Here is a 12,691-nt window from a genome sequence, read left to right on the forward strand (position 1 = left end):
CAGGAAGTGTGAAATTCTGCCCAATCGGTCACTGCTTCACGGGTGGGACTGTCAGTACACGATCAGAGCCCGTCTTATTAGACATTCTCTGACACGATCCGTACCGCCTGCCAGATCCGTTCTGCGCATGCGCATAATTACGTAGAAGAAGACGTAACGATTCCTCTGTAATATCTGTACCACGCATGTCTTGAAACAGTTGACGGCCAAGAAGCGGCACATTTGACGAGACCAACTTCGCAGAAAAATATATTTTGTCTACGCCCGACGAATTATGTCCACAGATTGTGCAGGTAAGAGTACAGCGTTCAGATGTTCAATGTATCTTTGTCTTTAAAAATGTTGCTATTGTTGGTTAAACGTAATGTCACTATATCTTGCATATGGCAATTGTTAACAGTGAACGTTAGCTATCGTTAGCCGTTTGGGTAATCATTAACTTAACAGTAACGGTAATTTAAATAGGGACCGCATTGAGCATTAGCTAGTATTTATTCATGCCAACACCGCAACCTAACTTAAGTAAGTTAGGTTGCTGTGTTTCATCTGAAGGTTTATGGGCTAAGGTTAAGGTAAATAATATGCATTTATTTATCAGGTTGATGCCACTAAAGGCCACGATTAACTTCACCAAAGGACATGGAAATATGTGCGGTAAGTAGCCTACTTTTTTTTACTGGTTAACGTTAGTTAAGAGACCTGTTATTCAGCACATGTTCCAGACAAGGTCGTAGTCTGAATTTTTAAAATACCGAGGTCAGGGGCGTCGCTAGAAATTTTGGGCACCCCAAAATGCTAGGGGCTTCTGAGCCCTCCGATCATTTTGCCAACAATGACACAGAAGGATAGATTTGTTAATTTTATAACATGTTTTTTCTTCTTTTTTTTTTACTTGAACCAACACACTTTTCCACAATATTCTATTTATTTTAGATGCACTTTTATATCTCGAGCCTTTTCCCAAATTGGCTTTGGATATTTACAGTGCATAAGGAAAGTGTTCACAGCGCTTCACTTTTTCCACATTGTAAGTTTCAGACTCATCTTAAAATTAATTAAATTCTCTCATCTCAATCTACACACAATACTCCAACACTCCACAGAAAGTGTGGAGTGTTTGGAGTGTTTTGTAAATTTATAAATAATAAAAGACTGAAATATTTAATTTACAACCAAATGTTTTAGAGCCCGCGTTGAGAGATGTATTCAGGGCAGGGCTGTACCTACACATATTTGTTGCACATGCTACAAAAATCATTCTTTGCGATGGATGATTTAGTAGCCTGTCAACATTACACCGGTCCGATACAGTTTTGCCTATGGCTATACCATGAGACTGAGACGCTTTTTGTTTGTTCGAAGTGCGTGTTTAGGGTGTGAGAGGGGAGTGATGTGCTGTGATTCCAGCTTGGTAGTTGTAGTCTATGCAATTAAAAAGCATGTGTGTGTGAAGTATCCAAACAATGATAACACTTTCATTATGGCTGCTTTAGCCACAGACATTCAGCTACTGTACCGTGGGTCCCTTTTAGAAGTGTCCACTTCATTTGCGCTTTCCGTGATTCACGCAGCTGCGTGAAATGTATTACTACTGATATGCAAAACTATTAACTTTTCGCCAAGAGGTGGCAGTTTAAGTCCGCTTGATACTGTAAGCCATTGGTTCCCAAAGAAGATTTTATTTGGGTCGCCAGCATAGCCTAGTTACAATTTATGTTGTCTAATAGGCCTAGCATAGGGCCTACCTTATATAGCTTATAGTTTGTTAAGTCACGGTTTTGTCATAACTCCCTCTATGCACTTTTGCATTTAGATAGCTCTGAAGTCAGTAAATGTATGCCAAAGTAAAACTGTGGTGTATGTCAGCATAATGAAATGTATGTAATGCAAAAAGGTGTGTCAGTGGGGAGCGCAGCCGCAAGTGTGATGTCGAGCAAGCAAGCCAGCAAGAGGTCTTTCGCGGACTGGGAGGTCCAGGTTTTATCCGGCTCCTAATTACGCCACCAATTAGCCACGTCATCAGAACCCTAGAGCTCCCCATGCAACCAATGAAAGTAGTACAACATATTGAACAGGTCGGCCTCTTTTTAAACTGAACTACATTTCCCTTGTGCAATAAGTGCATGCCTGCTGGCAACATGGGAGATAAACAGAATAACAAGCTATAAGGTGTCCCAATATACGGAATGAATTAACTTGGGAGAGAATTCCACTCCGGGAGGTCTTTGTCTCCGTCTCCTCCATTATTTCTGCATATCTGGACACCTCAGCGGATATTACTCCTTACATAAATCCTCATGTCAAATCCAAGTTTTAATACTGTCCTGTAGTAAGAATAAACATCACAATGGTCATAATGTGGCATACCACAGCAAGGAAAATGGGTAAACATGTGTTGTATAAAATTATCCTATGGGTTGTAGACATCATTGAGAGAGAGTTTGAAACTGTAAAGCATGTATTCATATAACCTTAATCATAATCAAGTAATACACTGAAGTTATTCCTAACCATAATACTCTTATAACATTTTAAATAACAATTTTAACTAATACTATTAACATACTGAAGCTATTCTACCAGAATTCCCCCTACGTGCGCTCTGTATCCCTATGTCTCTGTTTGCTGCCCTGTGTCTCATTTTGTTGCACTGTGTCTCATGCTGCCTTAGCCTAGGCCTTTTGAAGAAACCAAAGTCGGCCTTGAAGCTGCAAGATAACGCGTACACAGGGCGAGCTCTACTCATAACAACCAGTAGGAGAGTGCAGGGGGGCGAACGATATTTAACCCATGCACAATGTATGACCTGTGATCACTCTATACTGTACACCCCTGAACTTTCCATAAACTTAAGGTGAAAAGTTCGTTCGGGGTAGTGTTGTGTCAGTATTTTGAAGGGGTATAAGTAAGAGAGTTCTACCTTTGTTCGGGAGTGCAATCGTGCGATCCACTCAGGCTTTGCGCTATGTAGTCATTAAAGGAATTTTTGCACGGAACTCTGCCGGACTTTTGCGCCTTCTTTCTAATCTAAACCGCAGTAGGCTCATGTTAATCTAATGGGCTTTGAGACATCTTTTTTGTCTTGTGACAAAGTCTCCTGGTTCAATTGTTTCCAGTTTCATTTATTGTTTATAATGCTAAAGAGGAAAAATAAAACATATGGTTTGCAGGGACCACAAACAAGTTATGTCATGAATATCTAACATATTAAAGACTGTTACAAAAAAAATCTCAAAACAATTCAACTGATCCTAAAAATAAGGTATGACCACTAGAAGCAATAGAGGGTCTCCGCGGATCCTTAAAAAGTATTAAAACGTCTTAAATAAAATATACATTTTTTAAGGTCTTAAAATGTATTAAATTTAGCTAATTTTCTCATCTGGGTGGAATGTAAGAAATATGTCTAGAGACTATTTTCCATGCTAACGTTATTTCACCAGTGCACGTCCCTGTCTAACAAGACAGTGCCAGGAGTGATTTCAGTGAAGCAGAGAAAAGCTGTGAGTTGATAAAATAGGCTGTATGTGCTCTGAGCAAAAGCTCACTTGTAGTCGGCAAACCAGTTTCCTGTTCTTTGACATGGCTGTCAACAAGCACCTGAAAATGAGTGCTTTAGTTCTACTAAAACGTGAAAATTAGAATGTACCGCCTAGAACAAGGTAGCGATGGAGTTTCTCAGACATTCGTCGTGACAGATTTACGGAGTGTCGTAAATCATATACTCTGAGGCTGTAGGGGGAGCTCTGTAGAGAAACCTGCCAGCAAAAAGTGAGAAAACAGAAAAGAAATGGCCAAAACTGCATAGTTTCTCTTTAATCACAGATGCATCAGAGTATTTATTGGATTATGACCTAACGATTCTTAGCGTTTGCCCTTTTGTTTTTCTAATCAGTATTACAGTGTATGAATGATGATGATGATGATGATGGTGATTATGATGATGATACTCTGTTTTAATGCTGTAGTAATATTATTCTAATAAATTATTTTGTCTGTCCTATTTCTCTCTCTCACACACTCTCATTTAACAGTTCACACCACCAGAAGGTGCAGTGCAACCAAGTCCACCAAGACCCCCCAGTACACGTAAATCCCCCAAGCCCCCCCCCCCGCCATGTTTTTGAGGCTTATGACTCTGCCACTGCACATTCTGTGAGATGAAAATGTTTGCATGGCTCTGATTGGAAATTGCCAGAAGGGATAGGTCAAGCAGGAGCAGTGTGAAAGGCGTCCTAATTGCTTGAGTGGGAGGGGAAACGTCTAATGGCCACCTTACACCAAACAAGTTTGACAAGATTTGGGAAAGATTCTTAAAAGATTGTAGTATTTTAACTAATGCCCCCATTCAAGCTTTACTCAAAAGACTCCAATCTTTGAAGAATCTTTCCCAAATCTTGTCAAAGTTGTTTGGTGTAAGGAGGCCATTAGTCTAATAGCCTTGCACCAAACCACCAAAGTACTCATGACTGTCAGGTAGGGGTGTGACGGTATTTTAACACTATTTCAAAAATGTCCAGTGATGACGTATTACAGCAAAAACCTTTTATAGACTATTTCTTTGTACAGTGTACTCATGCAATGGGCAGCAATCGTGAGCTGTTTGCTTAATGTTATAGTTGTGAAAACATTAGAAAATGTTATGGGCTTGAAATTGCATACAATACCTGATGTATTTTTTCATGTTACATGAATTAAAATTAAGTGTTATTTATATAAGATCGTACTTATGTAGTTAAAAAAAAATATTGAACGGTGAATAGTCTCCTGTAGCCTATTAGTGTGGTAAGTCAGAAGTTGCAGAGCATCTTCAAAAGGATGAACACTCATGCTCTATGGCCTTGAAGGATTTGTTATTTATGCATGCAATAAAATGATATTGATAAACGGTCATTGAGTCCATGTTCTTGTCTCAACACAGCAAGTTAGTTTACTTGTTGCCCTCCCCCCCTCTCTCCTCCTATAGGGCTCATTCTCTCAATGCATTTATTCATGGTTGTAATAGCATACATCTAAATGTAGGTGACCATACTCATCTTTGCAATTCTGTCTTTGATTCAGTCGAGTTATTTACACAGGCAAATACGTAGGCTAGCAAGTTCACAGTAAAGGAATGACTGATTTGATCATTCCATGTGTGAATTTTAATGTGTGCTCTCGTTTTGATGCAGTGTTGCCTCCTGAAACGCTTACGCAGGTGTCGTGCGTGCATGCATGCAAACGTTATGGGCCACTAAATGAAAGTATCCAGTTCCCAGATCAGTTCCTATTTCATTATTAAAGTATAACAATGTTATATGTGAAAACAAAGACTTAACAGTTAGCGTGAGGAGATGGCATGTAGGCTAATGAGAGCTGTCAATTGTGTAACCTAGCTTAAGTGTAAACTAGAAAGCTGTTTCGTACATCTCATCCAGGGTTTTGGTCTGTAGAAGTTACAAATATTTTTTTACGTTCTTCACGTTTTCATGCCGTTGATTCATCGTTGAATTTCGGTCGTCTGACAAACCGTTTCCCTAATAGTTGCTAACCTGTTAGTTGGTTGGCAATGCGGAAATTGCATTGCAACCAGCTAAGATGCTAACTTAGTTAGCAGCTAGGAAACGCAACCCTGACCAATCAACGTTGATTCGACCTTCTTTGCTATGTGGGTAGCCTCCATACATTTCCGTTGGTTCCTTAAAACATGTACATTTAACTATTAGAACTTTATTACTGCTACAAACAATGTTAACTTGACTTATTATACATTCTCGTTCTCTGGATAGGTAATACTGACAATCGCGCAAGCGTAGAACCGATCATGTAGTGTCGTAAACCATCGTAAAAGACGTTGAACTTCTGCGCATGCGCGAGATTATGCACATGCGCAGAACGGATCTGGCAGGCGGTACGGATCGTGTACTGACAGGGACTTATCTGCCATAGACCTCTCCAGAATATATCCCGCCTCCTAACTTCCGTATCCATCCAACTTCCGGGCGTGGATTGTCTATGGGAAATAACATGGCGTTTTGAAAGATCGTACCTGTCAAACTCTGTAGGTGACAAAGTAGAAAAAGCTGCTGGGCAGATTGGCCTACACACTTCTGCGATCTAGTTTCCACTGGATTTTTTGATTTTCGGTGCCGTTTAAGTAGTATAGTCTATAGTATACTACTTAAACGGCACCGACAATCAAAAAATCCAGTGGAAACTATATGGCAGAAGTGTATAGGCCAATCTGCCCACCAGCTTTTTCAACTTCGCTACCTACAGATGTTTTACCTGTATGATATTTCGAAACGCCATGTTATTTCTCATAGACAATCCACGCCCGGAAGTTGGATGGATACGGAAGTTACGGAGGCGGGACTTATTCTGGAGAGGTCAATAAGGATCAATTGAAACGGAAAAAATCCACGAGCCGCCTGGGGTTTCACTCGATTTACATTGAAGTCAATGGGGAAAGATATTGGAATGTGGAATGTTTTTTGTGCCAAAATTAAATAAATAAATGAAATATGAAATCAATAAATGAAATATGAAATAAATAATTAAAAGTTGAAATAAATAAATAAAAGATTAAATAAATAAATAAAAAGTTAAATAAATAAATAAAATGTGAAATAAATAAATAAATAAAAGATTAAATGTAAAAACCATATATACATTGACATTGACATTTACATTCCATATGCACGGTCTTGCAATGTGCCATGAAATAAATAAATACGTCAGTCACCCATCAAGGCGGGACCTAGCCGCTGATTGGTTGCTGCCTGAAAAAAAAATCAAACTTTGTGAGCATGACTGGCTGATCAGAATAAAGTCATTGATAGAAGCTAAAAGCTAGTGCTACTGCTAACAGCCATAAGCTAGGCATTTTCATTCAGAAAGATTGTGTGTTCTATGTTGCTAACTCTTGGCTGTGAGTTATCAGGACGTAAAAGCATAGCATCTAGTGCTGTCAAAAATCCTTGTCGGCTGCTGAGTTACAGTATACCCTCATATTGAGAACTAAAAAGTCTCTGGAAAGTTGTGGACACTGCTTGGCCAATGTATGTTAGCAAGCTGGCACTGACACTCACATAATAAGAGTTCACGGCATGGGCATCTCAAGCTTTATTGTTTATGTATCATATAACAAATGAGGTGAATTCAGCTCAAGTGAAGTTAACTGGGACGTCTGGGCACCCTACTATAAATAGAAGCAATAGCAAAGTCGTTTGCCATAGATAGAAGTTCGCTTTCTGTAGATGTCGATAACTAGCTAACGCTTGTGCTAACTGTTAGCGCTAGCTCTAGATGTGCACATAGCATGTCTATCAACCCTCAGACACAGCAAACAGACCCATCAAATGACAGAACGCTTTCACGCCTGATATCTTCCCAAAAGTATGAATTTAGAATGAAATCCTTGTTGTTGTATGTTTCGTGAGTTATGATACAAGTCTGAGCTATGTCCTTAGTCCAGTGTGGTTCACAGGTAGCAAGCCAGTACAGTCTGACTCAGAGCTGGATCACTTCGTTTTATTTCAGGCAGCAGTGGTTAGGTCCCGCCTTGATGGCTGACTGACGTATTTATTTATTTCATGGCACGTTGCATGACCGTGCATATGGAATGTAAATGTCAATGTCAATGTATATATGGTTTTTACATTTAATCTTTTATTTATTTATTTCACATTTTATTTATTTATTTAATCTTTTATTTATTTATTTCAACTTTTAATTATTTATTTCATATTTCATTTATTGATTTCATATTTCATTTATTTATTTAATTTTGTCACAAAAAACATTCCATAGATATCTATGGTAGTGAAGCAAAACGAAAAGTTGGTGAAGCAGTCTGATTCACTGTAATTCTCTGTTCCACCGCGGGTGACCGATGGCGCTGTTGTCACTCACAGAATTGATTTCAGGAAAACAGCTCGTGTTAGTAACTGTATTTCTGTTTCAAAGGAGTAAAATTGGGATTATTATAAGATTTTTTTTGTGTTTTGTTTTTTACTTTTTTTTGGTGAAGCACTGCTTCACAGTCTTATAGAAGCCTCCTCTGCCCCACACTCCCCCACTCAGAGGGCGCCACTACCCGACTGGAACAAGTCCCCCTGCAGAACTGGTGATGAGGGATTTCCAGCTCACTTCCAGGCGCTCCAGCAGGCCGCTCAGTCGGTCACAGCCCCGTCAACGAGGCCTGGGGGATTACACTGCAAACTTGGGACAGGCTTTATGAAACACACAACACACCAAAGTTCAAGTGGGGGTTCACTACAATCTTCACACCAACAGTTGGCAGGCGGTTGACTCGAGACAGTGGCAGGCAGGCGGCAATGGTGGCGCTGGGGTGCGCTAGTCAATTGAATACGCACCAGAGGGAGGGCAGGCCGGATAGTGGGTGGTTGCACTTAGGGTGGAGAGCTGGGGGCCTCAGGCTATAATGCACACTGGTGGTGGCCAGACACAATGATAGAGGTTTAGTAGGGCAAGGCAGTAGTAAGGCAATAGTAGTAGTAGGGCTGGGACAACGCGTCGACGTAATCGATGACGTCGATGCAAAAAATACGTCGACGCAAAATATGAGCGTCGATTCGTCAAGCATAACGTGTGCTGCTAAATATTTTTCATTTTACACCTTCAGTGTTTTCCATACGTTGACTAATCTGTGGCTGGGCACCACAAAATCAAAACCGGCCACCACACATTGATGTTCTATGTTGTAGGCCTACTATTTAAATTAAAGATAAGATCATTTCATTGAGCTGCACTTTTTACTCACGCAGCCAATTTCCTCGCCCCGCCCGCTCTCTCTCGTAACGAGCCCGCTGCTCCTCCTCTGCATGTGCATTTAACAAAATATTCACGATTGTTGAAGGATTGTTGTTGCCACATAGAAGCACTGCATAGAACACAGTGGGCTAAATGGCTATTAAATCCGCTTAGCATCGTGACCATGCTGCGCAAATTTGTTCAAAACTGCTGCATTTAAGTTAAGGTAAACTCTGCTAAGGTCTTCTTATCACAACATAGTACATTGAGGAGACTGAACTAAGTTAAGTTATAGTATGCAATCAAGCAGTATCTCAAAGCTAACGTTAGAATACTGTTTGGATGTCAAGCTTAGCATGCTTACTTGCAGCTGCTTGTATTCGTTATTCATGCAGGGCTCATTTTATTGACTCTGAATGTTTGCAAAATCCCGATGTAAATGGAAAAGTGTTTTCCAAGACTCAAAAGTGTTTGTCCAAAGGAGAAGAACGAACCGTTATTTGAACTAACTACGTTATGTATTGCATCCACACATCAGAAGCCTTTTAACTGTGTTAATGTTAATAGCAAGGATTCTTAAAATGACAGGCACTCAATTAGACATACACTACTGAACTTTATTGAATGCTACCTAAGAATGCATTACTTTGCACTTGTATAGTCTTTTATTTTTGAATCTTAAGAGCAATAAACATATATTGCAATGTTAAAGAATTCATGTTTTTTTCATTCAGTTTTTTTCATTCATGTAAATAAACATGTATAAGTTGCTATTAGTGAATTAATGGGGAGATAATCTATAATCTAATCGAATCGGACTGAAAAAATGAATCGTTAGATTAATCGATGCATCGAAAAAATAATCGCTAGATTAATCGTTTAAAAAATAATCGTTTATCCCAGCCCTAAGTAGTAGGCATCCAGTATGAAAGTCGCTAGCACAGTAAGGGGCCGTTGGCTGCAACACAGACAAGGCAATATTAGTAGGCATCCAGTATGAAAGTCGCTAGCACAGTACAGGGGCTGACGAGCCGTTGGCTACAACACAGGCAAGGCAATAGTAGTAGGCATCCAGTATGAAAGTCGCTAGCACAGTACAGGGGTTAAACACAGGTGATCTGACTGTACTAGACATACACTAATTGTCACAACATTTGGATCACAGATGTGGTCGTCACAGCCCAAGGCAATCGGTTCCCAATTCACTCGTTGTCGTTGTCAACTCCTCGTTACGAACTCCCACGTTGCGTCTCTGTGGTATCCAAACAGCACTCCTCCTCACTCGGTAATCCGGAGCGCACCACGAATCCACGTCTCACCCCCACAAGGTCTCCCTTCCCCCCCTCTCCTTTCTGTCGGCAACCTAGGCCATATAAAGGGCTTCCGCCCATCATAAGCACCAATCGCCAGTCTAGCTTCCTGCCGCTAAAAACCTGTAGCTTGTTAGCCTAATGGATTGTTAAAGGCCGTGTTGCAGGGTTCATTTTCCAACGAATTTGCACAATTTGCTTGTTGATAATAAACATTTAAACTGTTATCCATTGTATTTGATGTTGTTGGGTATCACAAAACGGAATATAATACGAAAAAGCAGGTACTATTTCACAGCATTTGAAGTGATTATCCTTTCCCCCACAATGCATTGCATTACGTCACCTTGGGGAGACTAAAGACCAAAGCCCACCTTGAGACCCTTGAGAGTAACGAGAGAGGAGTAAAGAGAGACGAGTGGGATTGTTCAGCAGTAGATAGTGCAGATTATAGATAAATAGATAGGCTATAGATAGCCTAGATATGTATATAGACAGATAGATAGCTAGATAGATCATGTCATTATGCTGGTCACAGGGAAGCTCCTCGACCAGCGGCCAAAATGCACTCGCTTCCCTAGTTACTGCAGCTCCATCAGTTTCCATCGGGACGGCACAGCCCACACAAGCACCTGCAAAACTGCGACTTGCCCATATTATCTCCCTCTTTGGTAAGCCGTACCCTGACGATGTCAATGGCAATCAATCACGAGCAGTAGTTAGCGAAAATATTCATGCTGAAGACACGACCAGCCTAATCGGCGGCGGCTAGAAGCTAAGTAACTGGGGTGGCTCAAAGAGCTATCATGATGCTTCATATTCTGATCTTCTGACTAAGTTTGCCCGGTGGCCTACTTATCTGAACTAACGACATGATCACTATCACTAGATATAAAGAACATGTTGACTTTCATTCGGTGCTGTTCACTGACAGTAACAAAAAAAGTGTCGTAATGTTATAAGCATAATAGCCTACATTGAACTGAATAGGTGCATTATGTAGCCTCATAACGAGGCCTCTCAAATTCAGAAAATTGCATTAAACTAAAATCGGAAGACATTGTTATCTTTGTTAGACCATAGGGTCGTTGTCATTCGAAGTGTAAATATACAAACTTTATGTTGAAAGTGTACCGCGACCGTTTCCCATAGGAATGAATGTAAAACATACCCTCCAAAACGAGACCTCCCGAAATTCAGAAAAATTACTAAATTGATATCAGGCACCGTTATTACCATTGGTAGATCATAGGGTAGCTGTGATATAAATGCTGTGACGAAATTCGAAGTGTAAATATACAAACTTTATGTTGAAAGTGTAACCGTGACCGTTTCCCATAGGAATCAATGTAAAACATATACCCTCCAAAACGAGACCTCCCGAAATTCAGAAAAAATACTAAATTGATATCAGGCACCTTTATTACCATTGGTAGATCATAGGGTAGCTGTGATATAAATGCTGTGACAAAATTCGAAGTGTAAATATACAAACTTTATGTTGAAAGTGTAACCGCGATGTCCATTGAAATGCATTGAAATGAATGAAGCGCAGATCAAGTAGTCCCCAAAGTGACGTCATCACCGAATTGCGTAAAAAAACCCCGCTAATGCTAAAAACAACAAAAACTGGCATTTAACACCATTTGGAGACATTTTTAAAATTATATACATATATTGAGTGCTTTATGTACCCATTAATCAACAGTGGTGTTTAACCTGCAACACAGGCTTTAAGTGGCGCTACTGTTTACATTTCAACACAGGGGGCAACCAGAATGTCTAATAAGGGGAGAACCTTCACTCTCGGAACTCTTCCGGTGTGGTACTGCATCTAGGGGCGCTAACGGGCGAGTCCAGAATGAATGGAGGTCTATGGAGCTGTACCCCTCAAAATCCACTTTTCTCGGGATATAATTTTTTTTCAAGTAATTTGAATATTGTATTCGAAAGGGGAGGCAAAGACAATACACTTGGTGGAGTATTATATTTTTTAAAGTCACTTAATTGTTCTAAAAAGCCTTTCAAACGTGTCATTGACGTCATTCATTAGCGTGATCATAGCATAGCATAGCATCAATGCTAGCGTGTTATGGGCAACAACGACCCAACCTGTAAGAAAACGAAAGGACATGACTCCCGGATTATTTCACTTTTGATTGATAATCCATATCCATTTTGCGAAAAATAAAATAAAATCTGAGGGTTTCAGTTGTTAAATAGGTGAAAACAATAAATGTAGCCATGTAGCTCCATAGGACCCCATGCATTTTGGACTCGCCCGCGATCGCCATCTAGGTGAACTCTGGTGAACTGCAGCCAAATTCGGTTTATATGGGATTAATAGAGAGTGGGGAGGCTCTCCGTAGACCATAGACAGTAAAAGAAATGGACCAACAGACTCCGTCGTTCTCAATGGGAGGGTACTGAGTCATTTTTCAGTTGGTCCCCCCAGTACTGCGCAGACTCGCACTTAACTTCGTGACGTTAGCCATCGAACTGAATCTTGTAACTCATATGATAGATAGGCTACACAGAAATTCTTCTCACACTTCCTTCGCCTTCAAAGTCATCAAAGTTAAACATTTATTTATGTATTATTATTAATATCATCCTCACAAGTGATA

The 12,691-nt window shown here is 40.1% G+C and overlaps 1 protein-coding gene and 1 long non-coding RNA gene across 2 annotated transcripts in view; one reads left to right on the top strand and one right to left on the bottom strand.

Annotated features, from left to right (window-relative positions):
- Positions 1-12,691, bottom strand: part of LOC143119398 (asialoglycoprotein receptor 2-like) — a 38,321-nt gene that overhangs the window by 12,055 nt on the left and 13,575 nt on the right. The window lies entirely within an intron of this gene.
- LOC143118470 (uncharacterized) lies at positions 102-4,110 on the top strand. The gene is made up of 3 exons (XR_012986155.1): positions 102-293; positions 599-654; positions 4,035-4,110. It is a non-coding gene; the product is annotated as an uncharacterized LOC143118470 (long non-coding RNA).

This window comes from Alosa pseudoharengus, unplaced genomic scaffold (genome assembly GCF_046254945.1).
Source record: "Alosa pseudoharengus isolate Yale_2024_CS ecotype anadromous, Long Island Sound unplaced genomic scaffold, YU_APseudo_1.1 YU_APseudo_1.1_scf_12, whole genome shotgun sequence".
Lineage (NCBI taxonomy): Eukaryota > Metazoa > Chordata > Actinopteri > Clupeiformes > Clupeidae > Alosa > Alosa pseudoharengus.